This window comes from Centruroides vittatus, unplaced genomic scaffold (assembly GCF_030686945.1).
Source record: "Centruroides vittatus isolate TY-2023 unplaced genomic scaffold, ASM3068694v2 contig_417, whole genome shotgun sequence".
NCBI lineage: Eukaryota > Metazoa > Arthropoda > Arachnida > Scorpiones > Buthidae > Centruroides > Centruroides vittatus.
In genome coordinates, this window is record NW_027122227.1 from 106,971 (window position 1) to 124,867 (window position 17,897).

Consider the following 17,897-nt stretch of genomic DNA (forward strand, 5'->3'; position numbering starts at 1 on the left):
CGAATGGTTAAAATTTTCAAAATTTTAGAATTTTTCCATTAATAATGATATCAAAATTCTGAACGAAAACTATGAATGAATCACGATATGCTTAAGGTTGAATTGAAGCAGTCAGCTGAATCGCATCAATAATGAATCAGAAGTTGGCAATAGTATTTTCAGCGAGTTTCAGAGAATGGATGCACTGATGGATTCGTAATTCTTTTACTAGAGTGTCCTTGAATTTTATATAGTTTTTTTTATCAATAGAAAACCGACTGCATATATATATATATATATATATATATATTTAAATAATTTATCTCTTCCAAATTCGAATTTTCCTAACAGTCATCATCCATCAATTTTATGAAGTATTACAGATAAAGAAGCGAGTCTAACATACAAAAATGTTCACGTGATATTTTTATTTTCTCTCTTAAATTCGATCGAATTATTTTTAGCATATTTATTCACTATTTTTCTCGTTTATAGATTTTTATTTTATTTTATTATTTGTTAAAGTGTTTGAATATATATATGTTATATATTGTATATTCATCTCTTGAAAGTAGTGCAATAAAAAACTACTCTTTTGTATGGTTTTTTTTTTTAGATCTAGAAAATATTTTTAATGTTTACATTTTTCATACTATAACAGATCTATCTAATAAATAACATCGAAAGAAAAACTATTCGTCTAAAACTTTACTAAATATAAATCCAAAATAAATAAGAATTTTCCAACTTCCTGACATAAATGGAGTATCAGAATTTTTACTGCCATATATATATATATATATATTTTTTCTCTCTGGAAACAAGCTTCCGTTTATCTTTCTTTAAACTATTAAACATAGAATTTCGGCTTAAAAAATACACATATATGATAATTTTACACTTAGATAGAGCAAGAATCATAGAATTTTTTAGATAATCAGAAATACTTCTAAAAAATTGAATTACGTCGTAATTACTAGTTTTAAAAAGAACACATCGATATTGTAATTTGTAATAGACTTTGGTAAGCGACTTAATAAACAAAAATAGACCTAGTTAATATAGAATCACGTGATCAATTCGGTACAAAAGTAGGATCTTTCTTACTTGATTTTCTACATACCGCAGATAGTTGTTTATTATATTATAGGTGTATTTAGGTCGCTGAAATCATCCCGAAACGAATAAATTTCACATTTTTAAAATGAAAATTTGCATTTTTTTTTTCTTTTACTTTATTACGTGTCCTCCTTATTTCGAAGCTTTTGTCTTCTCGACCTTCGCCAACAAAACCGCAAAACAAATCTATTTCACTTTTTATAGTAAAGTAAACGTGGCCACACACACACAAAAAGGGAAAGAAAAATAAAAATTCTTTCACGATTTTCGTTTCAAATTGAACAAGTGAATAATATATTGTTCATTCATTCCTTACGAAGTTTTTTCTTTTTTTCTTTTTCATACTTCAGCTTGGTTCATGTGCAGTTAAGTGGGTCAGGTTAGGACCGGTTGATTGGGCGTTATCATCAGTCTATTCTCGTCTAAAATGCGATTTAAGATGTATACGAACGTCTCTATGAAATAATAAAATTTAAATATCCCATTTAAATAACCTGACAACCTTAAAAAAAAGAAAAAAATTGCAATTATGTTTGCATACCTCGCTATAATTTAACAGTTACTTTATTAGAAGAAAATGGTAGTTATGAAAAGAGAAAAATATATTAATTTAAATAATTTATTGACTAACAAAATCTAAATAATCTTATAATCTACTTTAAGAAGTTACGAAGAGCATTTACATTAAAGTTAATTTTCAACCTTAATAATTATTTTGTTGTTAAAATAAGATTACAAACAATTAACCTCACATTTCCGAATACAAAAGCTAAAATATTGGTAGGAATATCCCTTAAACATATATAATTTTTCTGTTATTTTTAACTGTGACATATATTACGTTATATTCTATACGGTCGAATGGTATCACGATATACAATTTTTGTGTAAAATCGCTTATCGAATATCTGTATAGAAGCGAAAACTTACACGAAATCGCACGGAACTAACTACTTTAGTTCTTAACAAGATTAAATGTTAAGATTTTAAAGCGTTACAGTAAATTTATATAACGAAAATATGCTTATATTAATTACGTATCGTTGTTACCTCGCATAAAACTCGATTGAAAAAAATAAATAAATAACATTTGAATTATTTAAAATAACGTCTGGTAAGTTTTGACATTCGTCAACTATAGCCTATAATGATCGGCATTGTTACACTTTCAATATTAATATTCTTTTATGTACGTACACGAGAATTTTTGGATTATGTCCAACAGGAATTGACCTTCTAAAATTTCGGTTTTATAAAAGACATATATCAGCCAACCGAATAATATAAAATATACATTAAAAACAGGCTTTCTTGTACAGTATCTATAAATACATCTACATTTTAATGAACGATTGAATATCATCACAGTACAGTCTTTAATATTTAAAACTATATAACCTTCGGGGCCTACTGACTTACATTCAATATACGGCGGATCGACTTTTTATGAACCGTATGAACTATTGCCTATAGGCTTATTAGATTTTTATGAACTTTTCGAAGAACGACGAGTTCATAAAATATTCAATTAATGTAACCATAATTAACGCTCGTGTTAATTCTTCTCTGCTATTAGATCCAAGTCATTAATAAGATCAGAAAAATTATAATAATAATGACATATATTTGAATCTTAAAAAATAAATAGTCTAATAATAATTGAAAAATCGACTATAGAAAGAGGAGTATCTTGAGATAGGCCCGCTATAAATTTTTAATGTAATTTAATTTAAAATAATAATAATTCATTAGACAAACTCGTATTTATTATCAACTTAAATTTTGGTTTTTAATAACTTTAATTATCCTAATGATTTTTTTTTTAAATTTTCGATAATCGAAACTGAAATTAATTATTTTAGACTATCGACGACATACGCGCATTAAAATTAAGGGGAAAAAAATGTAAGTCCTACTACGCAAATGGTTTAAAGTACTCGATGGAGTACTTTCACAGATGGTACAGTGTCATTGAGCTATTCATAAACAATACAAATGGCCTAGAATTAGCAATAAAGGTTCAACCTTTCCGAACCGAGTTTTTCAATTATGATTTTCATATTACCTTCAATATATACAATTATATCCGACTGTGAGTTTACTTAAGCGTGAAGACGACCCACTTTTCTCAATCTTTCCAATGTTATAAATATAGGCCTAAGTGAAGTATTTTCTTTCATAACTCTTCTCGATTAACTCTCCCTGCAGCAAAAAATGCCAAAGTAATCGACAATCGGCGAGACAAACCAGTCTCTATTTAAAATATCCTCTTAACTAATGGATGAGGTAACTACTGGGTATAATTGCATTGCCATGTGAAAGCACCGGGAATTGGGAATTTAATGTAATATTTTTGTTTACCTGATATCACAAGATCATTTTAAACCATTTGTGGTGTAAGCCAGAAGAAATGTCCAATGGGGATATAAAATCCACGTTGAATTTAGACAATTTAACATTTCATAAGACTAAAAAAAAAATCCTCGAAGTCTCTATCGTCGAAATGAAACTTTTTAAAACGTTGTACCCACCCTAACGTCGTCATTTTAATACCAAAATTACACTAAAAATAATGCAAAAATTAAAAATTACTAATTAAAAAGTACAGAATTACTTTCTTATTCTTATTTTGTACCTCTGTCTAACGTTGTTTTTCAATCTGAACAGTGAATGATTCGTAGATTAAAAACATTAATAATTATGAATTCTAAGAATATATAATTTATTTTTTTCGATTATTGTGATAATCGCTTTCCTTTCAAAAGTCAACAGTGCATCTATTTGGATAAAAAACAAGAATCTCTGGAATGTCACACTATCATTTATTTCAAGGTCAAATAAATTTATGTAATACCCATCATTAATTTTAACCCGATTTATAAAGGAAACTTTACAGTAAAGAACATGCAAATAGGGATACTAAATTTGGAATTGATAATGCTCTACTTGGCAAAAATTGATTTTAATTAATTTCAGAAAAATTCAATGTACTAAAACAAAAATTTCAATCTTGTACCATATGCACTGCCAAGAGGAAATGTATATATTATATATATATATATTATACACATATATTCTTTTTTAAGAAAAACTCAGATAACATACTTTATTATAGATCAATGAACAGGCCTATATAAGCTTTACTAATTTGGTAAAAACAATTCTAAATTTAAAATTCCCACACTGGATAGGTTCTGTCCTGTTTCGTATCCTAATATTTCCGAGTTAGGAAAATAAAAATAAAATAGATTTAATAACTGTCGTACCAAAGAAAATGGGTCAATGCAAGATAATTTTCCAAACTGGCCTCCAACATATAGCATCATCCTCACAATAATATTTCTCATTTTATCACGTTTCAATAGACGATGATAAATTCCTAATAACCACACCCGCTTACGATACACCACCCATTTTTATTTTGTTTCATTGAAGCAGATTAATATTATTTTTACATTAAGTTATTAAATTATTTCCACCATTACTCTAAAAACAACAGTAAACGAGGAGAAGAAAAAAAAAAGTGCGGAGATTAAAATCAGTTTAAGTTATACGTATAAATTCCTTTTTTCCCGTCAAATGACTTTAAAAGTTTCGTTATATAATTACAGTTTTAAAAAGTATTTTCAAGTGGAATGTACTGTACACTAAAGTACTCGAAACTTTTAAGAATAATCGAGGATGAGTGAAAAAATACTCATTTTCTAATTGGTTTTTCGCAGAACTCTCGAAGTTTATGAAGGTGTTTATTATTTATAAGCTTACGTAAGAATGTATATTTTTATATTTCTAGATCCGCGTAAAGTTTAAATCGAATATAAATAATAACAACATCGATCTACGCTTTCCATTCGTTTAAAATACGACTTTTAAATTTGTATAAAATGAAAATCTGTATACCGAATACCGAATCAATTACGTGCGATCAGTATTCAAGGAATGCCATGCAATTTAAAAATTGTTTCGTGACGTCTGCACTTGAATTCAAGTCGATAAATCAGAATTTTAATTATCTGCGAAAATTAAATAATAATAATTTTACAAATTTTCTTTGGCATTTATGATATATTGTATTAGAAGAGAAAAACCGTCAGCCACTATAAACTTTTTATATTCTGTATTACTAATTTATTAAAATGGTTTATCTCGAATACAAATGATTAAAAATAAAAAATTAATTCATGCCCTTATAATGGTATATTAAGCTTTGTAAACGCCCGTATATCCTTAATACGACTATTAAAAAAATCAAATACATTAACCTGAAATAAATTTATTAATAAAAAATGATAATAATGGTTGGTGAGGACAAAATGGTAGTTCAATAACCAACGTATACAGCAATTTATTTCATATTTTATAAGTTATACCAAACAAACATTTGGCCATCTAATTGAATTTTATTCAAAAGTGTAGAAAGTTTTTCTTCTTTTCATGAATAATGCACAAGATATTCAATAGTACGATGGTATTTTAAGATGATATTTTAGAAAAGTCAACTTCGTCAAAAAATGCTTCTTTAATATTCAACATTATCATATTTCAATATTAATCGACAAAACTTAAATACTCAAAATTTTGCAAAAATACAATTTAGCCTTTATTTTTAAAATACTACTTTATATTTTTCTTATTTAGTTATTTTATTTATAAGTCAAAATGATAAATATGTATGATATAAACACAACTTGAGTGTTTAAAACTGACAAACTTTTTTATGATTCAATTAAATTCAATTAAGGCCAGTTGTATAAATAACTTATGAATATGTTAAAATATTTTTAAAAATTTATTTTGTCTCTCTGGAAATTTTATATATTTTTATTCTTGAATCATTATAAGTTATACACTTAATTTTTTATTTTATATTTAAATTATAGGTTATATTTTCTGAGAAGGATATTCCTGAAAACATACCTGATCTATTAGCTTCATTCCCATCAGTGATATCAATCTAGGAAAGAAAAAAAAACCCACTTTCTACCAGAAAATCAGACATATTATAAAAACAAAATATGTGAATATGGTAAATATATATTGCCTTCAGGCAAGAAAAGTATTTTCATTGTAAAATTTAAATATTTTAGTAAATCTAAGATTATGTATCTGCAGGTTAGAAAATATATTTACTATATTATTACTAGGAATTAATTAATAATAAAAAAAAACAATATAAATATACCACACCTATTTAATATTTAATTAAAAGTGTTCTTTATTGGCATTTATGATATAAGCTATATTATTTATCATTTTTATTACGCGAATTTAATATATTATGCTTGAGTTTAGTCCTCTCGTTTTTACGTGATTGTCACCGCCCAGTTATTTTGATTAAAAGTGAATTATTTAGCGTTGTACATGCTACAATTTTCCTAAACGTGAGCGTTATAATATAGTAAATTCGGGGATTGAAACTTTGTTACAAGAATATAAAACGTAATGACCATATATAAGTCAAAGGTTCTTCGAAAATCATCTTGAATAAGATACAAGACTTAAGTGTTTCATCTTATGAATATTTCAAGAAAGTTTCAAAATGTTCATGACGTAACGTCGAGAATTTTTCGTTAACCATTAAAGTTAACTGAAAAAAAAAAAACATATTTTAATATTCATTAGTGTGCATGTTTAACTGGAAACTGAGACACAATAACCAATTACTAAAAACAAAGCAATTTTTTTAAGACAAGGATGTCACGTGCCATCAACCCGAGCTATGCATGTTTAGCTCAAGGTTGCATTCAAGGTGACAAGTCAAGGTCCTATTCCTTGATACGCTCGTTCAGAGAACAGTTATTTCTGCATTTATATATCCTTCGAGGAAGTACCTAATATCGGACATAACATCTTTCCGTGTGCAACCAATCATAAAAAAAGTCCCCCAAACAATTTTGTAAGCGGAAACTTAGAGAAAAAGCTTCGGAAATTGTTCAAAAAAACTAACAAAACTTCTATAGTTTAGAATGAATCAAGCGTGGAACGGTTTGGTTTTGGATAAACTTTCGCAAACATTGCTTTCTTTATTGCTACCGATCGGATTTATTTTGCAATCTTTCTTTTTTTTTCAAAAGCGAAAGGACACGCGCGTAATTGTCCGCAAGCATTTTGTCTTTGTATCATTTAATATCTTTAATTATGTGGTAACAAGTTCATCTAAAATAACTGTAGAGTTCATTGGCATTTCAATGGAGGGTAGTCGTGACAAAGGTGACTATTGTCGCTTCGCTTCAGACATTATTGTGTTAGAATCTTTGTATGATGTCACTACCTTTATTTGTCCTTTATTGTCAGATGATTTTCAATGATATATACATTACAGCTCTAAATAAATATGAGCGTATGAATTGTAAAACTGTAAATGTTTGCTTCGTTGATACGTGTCTTAAATCTAAATCTAAGCTTTGTATCGCGGCTATTTATTAAACTACACTAATGCTAATATATGTCAGCTTACCTGTATTTTCAATATATCCACGTAGGATATACTAATTAAACAAAGATAAAGGAGAATATCGAATGGATAATGTAACCTGACCGTGTAACTTTTACAAGAGTAATTTTATTTCTTTAATTACATTTAAAAAAAATAAATAAATAAAAAGTTTGAAAATTTAAGCAAAATCCTGGCGACGTCATGGATAATCGAGTCCTGCTGATTCGCTCGTTCGAAAATAGGTCATAACGATAAAAATACGATTGGTCAAATTCGCAGGTGATCATTACGGAGTTCAAATAACTTATCTTTCGAAGTCAAGCGTGCTAACGCCGATAATTCGTTTAGTAGGCAAAGAGTGAACATAAATTTGTTACTGATGGCAAAGTTGGCGACGAGAAATCCAGGAAACAGAACTTCAATCAATAATTCTATAAATAGCATCCCTGGTAGATAAAGTTGGGTTTAAGAACGTCATTTCTCTTCAATTAAAAATTGACAAATTTAATCTAATTTTCGAATTTTGAATGAAAATTTCTTTAATTTTTAAATCCGAATCTTAAAATTTAAGAATGGCGTCCAAATCAACTAAAAGAAAAATTCTGAAAGAGAGCCAACTGAAAACGAAAGAATAAAATAAAATAAAAAATCCAGACTACGTTACGCATAGATTTTATATATATATATATAACATTTCAAATCGGTATCAGACATACTCAAAAAGCTTTAATGTAATAATCTTAATCTTCGCTATCGTTACTTTTTGCCCGAGCAACGCCGGGCTTATCTGCTAGTTATATAATAAAAACAATTAAATATATGAATAACCTTATTACGAAATCCATTCTAAATAAAATTCAAATTATCTAGTGTATAGATATGTGTATTTAATTTATAGATTATAAGACTATGAGTGTACTCAATGAAGGTTTAAGATTCCCCTGCCCGAAAAAATTCCAGTTTATCAAGTTTAAGTTTTCAAAGGAGTTATTTGAATGAAAATAAGCAAGATATCATGAAGATTGAATAGATAATGGGAAGAGGGGGGAAATGTTTTGAAGTTTTTGTTTAAATTTTAAAATATATATATAAAGGAAAATTAGCAATTAAACAATCTAAATAAATTTGTCAAAACGCTTTTGTAATCGAGTCAATGACTGTGTAATTCAGTTAGTAGCTTAAATAATCTATAATTAAACTATAATAGCGTTTTCAACACTTTACATTTTTAATTTTTCTTTCTTTTCTATTTAAAAATACTTCTGATATTCAAAGAAGACAATAGCACTTAAACAGTTTCTTGGGAGGATTTCATTTCATTACGAATTATATATTAATATTCAACCGAGTAAGATAAATTCTTAATAAATTCAAATGAATAATTATTCGTTAATAATAATCGAGAATATAAATCTTCTATTTCTCATCAATTTTATAATCTCAAACAATAACAACTGATGTCGACCCAATTCCTAATGTGTCAAAGGTAAACCTGTCGAACGCCTACACTGTGCAGCCATAATTACACCCTACCTCGTGACCTCCACCTGAAAACCGAAACGTATCGTGACTATTACAGCGGTAAGCCTATTTGGAGCACATTTTCAGATACAGATCGCCATAAACACCCCAATGGATACGTCCATCCGAAGAAATATGATAATATATTGTATATTGGAATTTAGCACTTTCTCAGTGTCAGTCCAATGCAAGTTCAGTTCCGCTCTACTAACAAATTCACGCCAAAAAAACACAGAGAAGGATTACATTTAAAAAAAAACAAATTGGAAATATATTTTAAAATGTTTAACGATCATTAAACCGTTCTTCTCCGATGGACGAAGAAATTTCCAAATGTTAAATCCCACCCTGAAATTATTAATGATTTTTTTTTAATATGAACGATTTCTCGAACCAATTAGACTATTAAATACATAAAAAATAAAAAATAGTGTTTTGTATTTGCTGAACTTATGACCCTAAAAATGGTTTCAAGAATTTATTCATAACCGTATTTTATTTCAAAACACACTACTGTATATATTTATAGTACTGTATATTGAAACTGATAGCATAGAAAAGATGTTTCGAATTTTATTTAAAATGAAACTCAGATAAACTGGATCGAGTCAGAAAATCTCGGGAAAAAAAGTAGTTTTATAGTAGAAAATATCACTACTGTCGTTTCAAATCGCTCGAAGGCCCACTAGTAAGAGCCCAAGGAGATTTTTTCTCATCAAAATCCAACCTTGCCAAGGACGTAACCAGAAAATCTGGTAAGGATTATTCTAGGTTTTTCCGGATGCGAGAGATCAGAATATAAAAGTTCTTAGTTTAATGATTAATAATACTAAAGATTATCAGTACAAGTCTTTTTTCCCCTCTTCTTCTCGTGTTTGATGATAAATATTATATAAAGAATGAATTTTAATGTAGAATGATGTTCAAACCTGGATAAAATCTGCCAAAAAAAAAAAAAAAAAAAAAAAAAAGCTATTTTACGTATCGTTTTCCTCGAATATTACAAAATATTACGAACTTGTTGCGTACGTTCTGTAACAAAGCGCTATATTATTATTCTAGATATTTGTTCCATAAAATATTGTTAAATCCACTTACGATATAAATTAATATATAGTCTACATAACTTGTCCATTATTAGATTACATACTATGAATTAATTAAACGTGAATTTATTACATTCGCGTGTTAATTTATAAATATATTAAAAATATGTTGTAACTATTAATTTTTGAAAAAACTTTTATATATATAAGTTGATTTATGTGAAATTTTGCACATAAATAAATATAATACAAAATATACTGTATTAAGATTTAATAAAAGTATTCTTAAATAGGATATTCTTTAAATTTTGTAGTAAATTTATCAAAATCCAGTAAGGAAAACTCAACAATGAGAGGAAACAGAGTGCATCTAACGTTTTTTTTTTTTTTACTTAATACTGGAAATTACTGAAGTGTCTGTCAGTTTGTTCGTTCTGTAGAGAATAACTGAAGTAAAAGAGGCCAGATCAATTAAACTTATATTCTGTAAGAAGATAAAAATGATCAGATACATTAAAGAAAAAATAAAGCACGAAATTCATCTAGTTTATAAAATGGGTACATTTTACAAAGTTTTCCATTACATTTTATTTTTTTCTCTCTTATAATCTAAAAAATCAATTCGGTTTATAACAATTTGTTACATTTTTATTTTTCCCTTCGTTTTCTAGAACTAGATAATCAGATTTTATATGTTAGAAAATACAAACATCTTAGAAAAAAAAAATAAGCTTTTAATAGGTATACAGGAAATTCGGTTATTTGAAGATTAAGCCAGCAATTTTTAAAGGACTTTTACTGTAATTTGATAACATAAGTTATTCAGTTTTCATCTAAATACATTTTCTAACGTTCAGTTTACAAATTAATAGTCATTTATTAAGAATGATTATCAGAATAATAATCGCAACAAGCTTAACATAATCTATATAATGGAATATATGATTAAAGCTGGTTATATCTCTTCGTTAATAAATAAATAGATCGCAATTTATTAAATTGCTTAAAGATGTCATTAGATGCCATTTGCAGTTTCACTTCCATTTAACTTATACCATTCTTTCAAAAAAAAAATATATATATATATATTAAAAAATCTGTAGTAAAAAAACAACAGAATAACTTAACAGATTTAATATAAATATCCTCTGCGATGTTTAAATATAAAAATAGTCTACTTGGCTTATTATAAAGCGGAAATTTTCAATTATTAAGGATACTTTTTATATTCGTAAATCAAAATTTCCCAAATTCAAAAAGAAAAAATTACATTATCACGAGTTCTAATTTATAGAAATTAGAACATGTTTTAATATTAGTTTCTACGCTGAATTACTTTCAAAATTGTTCTTAATTGATATTAATAAATTATCATTTAGTACATAATTATTGTTTTGTTTTTAAACTAGATCCATTCAAATTTATAAATTTATTTACGCCATGTCATTTAAGATACATTGCTCCTTACATCGCCATTAATTTTTTTTTTTTCCGAGAGCGATAAAATTCTATATTTTATATTTCTGGTTCTTGAGGGATTACTTTTCACGCTGATCCATAGTAAGATAGGTAATCAGATCTTAAAACCGATAAGAGTTTTATATAGCGTATACAAATATCGTTAAAATATGAAATGTTACGTATCTCATAAATAATAAATACGGATTTACTAATTGAAATATCGTATATAAAATCGAAATGAATTTTATGAATACGAATTTTCCAAAAATTATTCGAAAGGAAAGACATTTTTGATTATTTATGAGTTTTGTAAAGTACTGTATTGTGCTATTATAAATGGTTTTATAACACAGTATATAAACATAAATCTCTATAAAGTTTACTTACAAAAACATATTACACATAATTTGTCTTTATGGCTTAATAACAATATCTAAAAGTCAATTATTTTTTCTGTGTTTTTATGTATTACCTCGTTGGTAGTGAAATTAGTCAGAGCATGGCTACACCACAGAAGCGAAAATAACAGTTTTTTTTTCACTTCCATCTTTTTTTTCCATTTCCGGAAGACACGCCAATGATCTGTGTGAGTCATTCGATATAAGGGCCGATACCCTAAGTCTTAAAACACCTTCGGGTCCTTTTAACGGCTGAATGAGCCCGGGAGCGATAAAATGGAGTCGGAGACCCACTAACCTCGCAATTTGTGCTTACTTTCCCATCGACACAGTCTTGAGCAAGCAGTTAACGCATCATCCGTATCAGTAGCCAGTCCAGCATTTCGGACGGGGGAAAAAAACCTTTTAACAGAATATTTACGCTTACAAAGTGAGGCGGAATGATAAAGGGAACTGTAGAGTAATTCATGACTCGAATAATCGGCGAATACGATTGAATGACTTATATACGTACGTTAAAAAAAAAAAAAGTAAATTGATAGAGTAACTTAGCTATTTTATAACAATATAATATATATATAACTGAAATTACCAGACAGAAATGTAATGTAGTTAATGGGAGATTCTGAATTGCGCTTTAATAGAATTGCTTAATTTTTTTAAAAAAAATTAAGTAATTCTGTCATTTAATAATAGTTTAGTAATTGAAAGAAACGTGTTATAATCCGAAAGAACAGAAATTCCAAAATAACTTGCAGTAGGCCTGCTTATCGTGTGCTAAAATAAGAACTCGTGACATTAATATAGTGGGGGTCTATTACACGTTTCCTGCTCCGTATCACAATGTATAAAATTAGAAAAAAGTACGTATTTTACAAGTATATAATCATCGAGAGTAAAAGTATCTAATTCGAAAATCATATTTAATATAAAAGATACTCTGTTAACAGCCGACAATTAGTTGAACGTCATAAATAAAATGAGTCACTTAACGCGACAACTGTAAAAGAGATATTCAGTTAACACACCTTAAATTAACTTATAGATTTGATTCGAACGTAATACATCGGTGTCGGATCTGTTAATTTTGTAGCTCCGGGCTGAGTTATGCCATCCGTTCAAAACACACAAAAACATTAACCAAGCAGCTGTCAGTCACGTGACTACCAATGGACTTCCTGTCGGCACAAACACCGTTGGCAACTTTCCAATGGAACAAGTTAAACGGGCTGGACAGTGGAAGTGGGTGGAGTTATCTAGCCTTGGCAGGCTAAAGATCTAGACTAGATCCTTCAGGTAAATAAATATGGTTATACTCTCATAAAATAATACTAGGAAATGAGAGAATATAGGGTGGAAATGAATTCTTTTTGCTGCCATTAAAACGCGGATACGTCGGCTCATTTCGCTTTTAAACGGCACGTTTTAATACAAGAAACGATGGAAAAAAATAGCATTTAACATGATAATTTAATCAGTATTGAAATAATTAATTAAAAATTTTAAAACAATCGAATCAATTCACAAGAATTATATACGCTGTAACCAGATGATAAATTTTTAATCAAATTAAAATTCTAATTCTTCTAACACAAAAAAGAATATATATATATATATATATATATATATTATTTTAGACAGAATAAAGATATAAATTTCCACAGAATTTATAACCCACGTATTAAAAAATACTAATAAAAAATTATGCGTTTCGACTTAATTAATTATTACAATTCTTTCTGTATTAAATTTAATAGAGAAAAATTTAATTAGAGTCTACTTAATGATGATAATACAATATAATTTTAATAATAATAATAATATAATAATAATAATAATAATCGTGTGAAGCTAAAGGTGCCGCTATTCGGTAATGTGTAAACTTACCTGTTTTGACAAGAGCGGCTTACTTCCTATTGAGATGAGAGGAGTAAAATATAGATAAGGGAGTACCGCGCATCGTTTTCTTCTTCATTTGACAATCCTGTGTGACTGATATAGAGTTTAGATGGGAGACAAGCGACAAACTGTCACCTATAAACTGTATCGGCGACAGACAAGACTGAGAGGCAACTCACCCTCCGATCTAGAGTGGGCCTCCGGGGCTATTGTTCCGAGTCGCCATCTGGAGGGAAATTTTTCGCCTTGACGTCATTTCCCATTCGTGACCATTTCCGTCGTACAAAGATTTGTAATGGAAGAGTTGACAACCATGTGGAATTCCTCTTTCTATATTTAAGACATTTTTTTTTTTCGTCTCGGCCACCTAATTTTTTTTCCTCTACGTGGTTTAATAGAAATGTTCGAAGTTTTAAATTAGGGCATAAGTTTAACATCACAGAAAATTCGATTATTTAACGCGGAAATGTCACTCCTTATCCATGTTTGGTGATTGCAATTAAGATGCTAGTCGATGTACTCCTGAGTAAATCCCAGTTTTGATAAGAGCTATAAATTTGAAGTAGTTGAAGCAACGCGAAAGTTTCGATTGTTCGCCATTAAATAATATAAAATAGGCTAATGAATATTTGTAAAAATTAAAAGCTTCGAGATCTATTCTTGTTAACAATATAAAAGAAATACTTTAAGGGGATTTTCCATTAATTTATTTGGGACCGTACACCGAATGTTTCGCGAAATTACGAATATAATTTATAGATGTCTTTTCTTCTTATAAAGCTGTTATTTTGATATATTACGCGGAAGAAATAAGTGAAAAAAACAACAAAAAATTAAAACGATTCCGTTATGGTGACCCGAAACAAAAAAGTTACTGTGCGTAACCGAAGTAACATTGGCGAACCGATTTATAACGAGAGTCTCCATTATGTTTGTTTACATCCATATGACGCGATGTTTAGTTTATGTCATAATTCACACAATAAGCTTCCGTTAGATGTATAGAGATAGTTAAACGGTTATACCAGTCAAATTCAAATAATAAATTTATATATATATATATATATATATATAAAAAACAAATTCGTGATCCATTCAATCTGTATCAAATCGCAAAGTCGAAACAATTCACTATACGTAACATTATATTTGCGTGTATAAAACGTTAGAAATGACTATCTAACAATATTATTATTTTCGATTTTTATTGAGTCTAGACGTTATAATGGAGTTAAAACCGTGATTTTTAGTGATAAGGATCTCCCCAGGCTCGTATCTAGAACTATAAATTTTGAATACGTGACAAATGAACTCGTACTTCTAGTGGCATTGCATTTTATCGGAGAAGCGTGTTTTAAAGAATCTTTTATGTAAAAAAAAAAAAGAATTACTCGATATGCATTGGAATCGTACGGATTTGTTAATTTCGTGAGTTCTCGAATTCTCTCCAATAATTACATGTAATAGCGGAATAAGACATTTCTTCTGCACGATCTGATAAGCGTAATGACATAATTCGCGAACCTTTAGACCCGTTAGAGACACAACTCGTCTAAAGAAAATGATTAAATTCCTCTTCTGTAAAGAATTTTTCCTCTTTACAAAATTAATAGTTTCAGTTGTAAATATTTTATTGACGTCATTTGTCAGATGACCCGATGACATTTAGTGTTCTAGTTTCGTCTCAATTGGATTGAGGACATTCTATGTCCAATTTTCCTGTCTTTTCTATTAAAATAGAATTATAAGGATGACCTATTCTCTTCTAAGACCAAGGTTCGCGTTCCGTGTAAAATTTTCTAAACCTCGATTTAACACGGACCATAACGAAATATGCGCTGTAACAGTAATTTTCATTGTTAACTACCAGTGAAAATTAAGAGAGATAAAACAAACGTGGCGCCATCTGGAAGATAATTTCGAAACTAATCTTAGTAAATATTACAGTAAAATTACCATAGCTTTATTTAATTTCGAATTTACTTGTATACATTCTTAGATTTAAAATAATAATAAAATTTTCCTATAAATAAGAAAACGCCCGTAATCGTTTTTAATGAAAAAAAAGGTGTACAATTGAGATAGATTTTATTACATTAAATACTTTCTTTTCAGTTGGATTCCTCTTTTCCTGTTTGCAAAGATCATAAATATTCGTGCAAAGGTCCTCCCTTTCGTAACACGCAATGTCGTGTCATTGTGGCTGCACATAGGACGGTCAAAGATCAGTTATAAACCAATTACGTGTAGTTTATATTCCAATTATTTCTGTTGGATAGTATTTATTTAAATATTATGTAAATAACTAACAGCAGAAGCATCATAGCGATAACTTTATAATTTCTTTGTTTCAAATTGCGTTTTCACGTGACTAAGGTGGCTACTTTTCTTTTTTACGAGGACACGCTCTTTTTTTTTTAGTTTAGATTTTTCGGAGAATGCCCCAATTTTTAAGAAGGAAAAATCAAAAATTTAGTGTTAAAGTATTTCAAATGACGCTCGGAATAATTAAATATATCGTTTTATATGTCAGTACTTTCTGCTTATAGCAACACTCCGTGCTTATATAATTAGGCTATAGATTATAATACTAGTATCAGTGACATGTTAGCCTATGGGTAAAGAAGGCAACTGCCTGGGGTCCACACCAACGGGTGGTCCCAAACCAATGTTTTATAAACTCATTACTGTAGTAAGAATATCGAAATTTAAATCTGACGCCATACCTGGGGTCCCTATAAGTTCTGTGCGGAACTTCAAAAAGATTTTGCATATTTCTTACTATATTATTTATAGAAATTGCTTATATAATGAACACTTAATTGCCATATCATTTGATATTCAAGTGCTCATTTTGTATTTTTGAGGGAAATCCCGTCACGCTCAGTCCGTAAAAACAAAAAAATAATCTCCCTATGGACCAATAATCAAATAAGATTTCGAAATAATTGTGCAAACTAGTTAAACAGGATAACATTATATAATTATCCGTTAAGAGCTTATCCGGTATTGAGAAAATACTGAAAATTACCTGATCATACAAGGTAAACACTAGTTGAAGGAAAACATCTTACATAAAAGTAGATATTTGTTTTAAAATGGCAAAAAACTAATTATTTTCGAAGCTTTTATATCGTAAACGTTAATCGAAGAATAGTCATTAAAATTTTTATTACCTAAATATAATAAAGATATTAAATAAAAAATCTGTTATTGTGTTACGGTAAACAAACAGTAATTTTTCATATTGAATCGTCTTGTTTGGATGTAATTATTTATAAAATCAATTTGTTTACTGCGAATAATTTTATTTTTAAGAATAACTAATATAAACATACAATTACGAAACTTATATTCATAATTCTCGATCGATAACAAATTAATGTTTTAAATAATCTAAAACAAGGATTACGTCTTATAGACACAACCATTATTCTAAGAGACAACTACAGTCTGATTTATTGCTTTTTTAAAGGTTTAAATAAGGCGTGTGTAGTCAGCGCCGGATTAAGCCTCTAGCGGGCCCTAGACAAAATTTAAATTAAGGCCCCATTTAAATAAGTTGCTTCTAAACAAATCTTATATAATGTGACATTAGCGTACGTAGCATGGGTGACACCCGGTGCGGATATCGTGGTGTCACCCAAGTCCTTTTTTAACTCTTTTATAAAACACTATTGAATTGTAATATCTTCGCACTCGAGCAACTTGAACGCTATATCGAATATGCGATGTCGCGACGTAGAAGTTTAGATTTAGAAAATAAATCATAACCATACATCAGTACTACCACGAGAGGCGGTCCTAGGAAGATTTCTAGATGGTGCGAGAGATCTCGTGGCGTACAGTACATTACTTCTGACGCACGGGTGGCTGTTGACTTTTTTTTTTTTTTTTTAGGCAATGGCTGGTCGACCGCAGCTTACTAACCATTGTTAAATACAGCCTTTTCTGTCCTATCGAATTTCTTAAATAATTTTTAACTCGTTTTGAAACACAGAAATCTTCTGCACTGAAGCCGGGCCCCTCCGAATTACG

At 28.8% G+C, this 17,897-nt stretch overlaps 1 long non-coding RNA gene across 1 annotated transcript; it reads right to left on the reverse strand.

Annotated features, from left to right (window-relative positions):
• Positions 1 to 966: 966 nt before the first annotated feature.
• LOC136976623 (uncharacterized) lies at positions 967 to 14,321 on the reverse strand. The gene is made up of 3 exons (XR_010880961.1): positions 13,848 to 14,321; positions 1,640 to 1,660; positions 967 to 1,553 (listed from the first exon to the last, which is right to left on the reverse strand). It is a non-coding gene; the product is annotated as an uncharacterized lncRNA (long non-coding RNA).
• Positions 14,322 to 17,897: the final 3,576 nt, after the last annotated feature.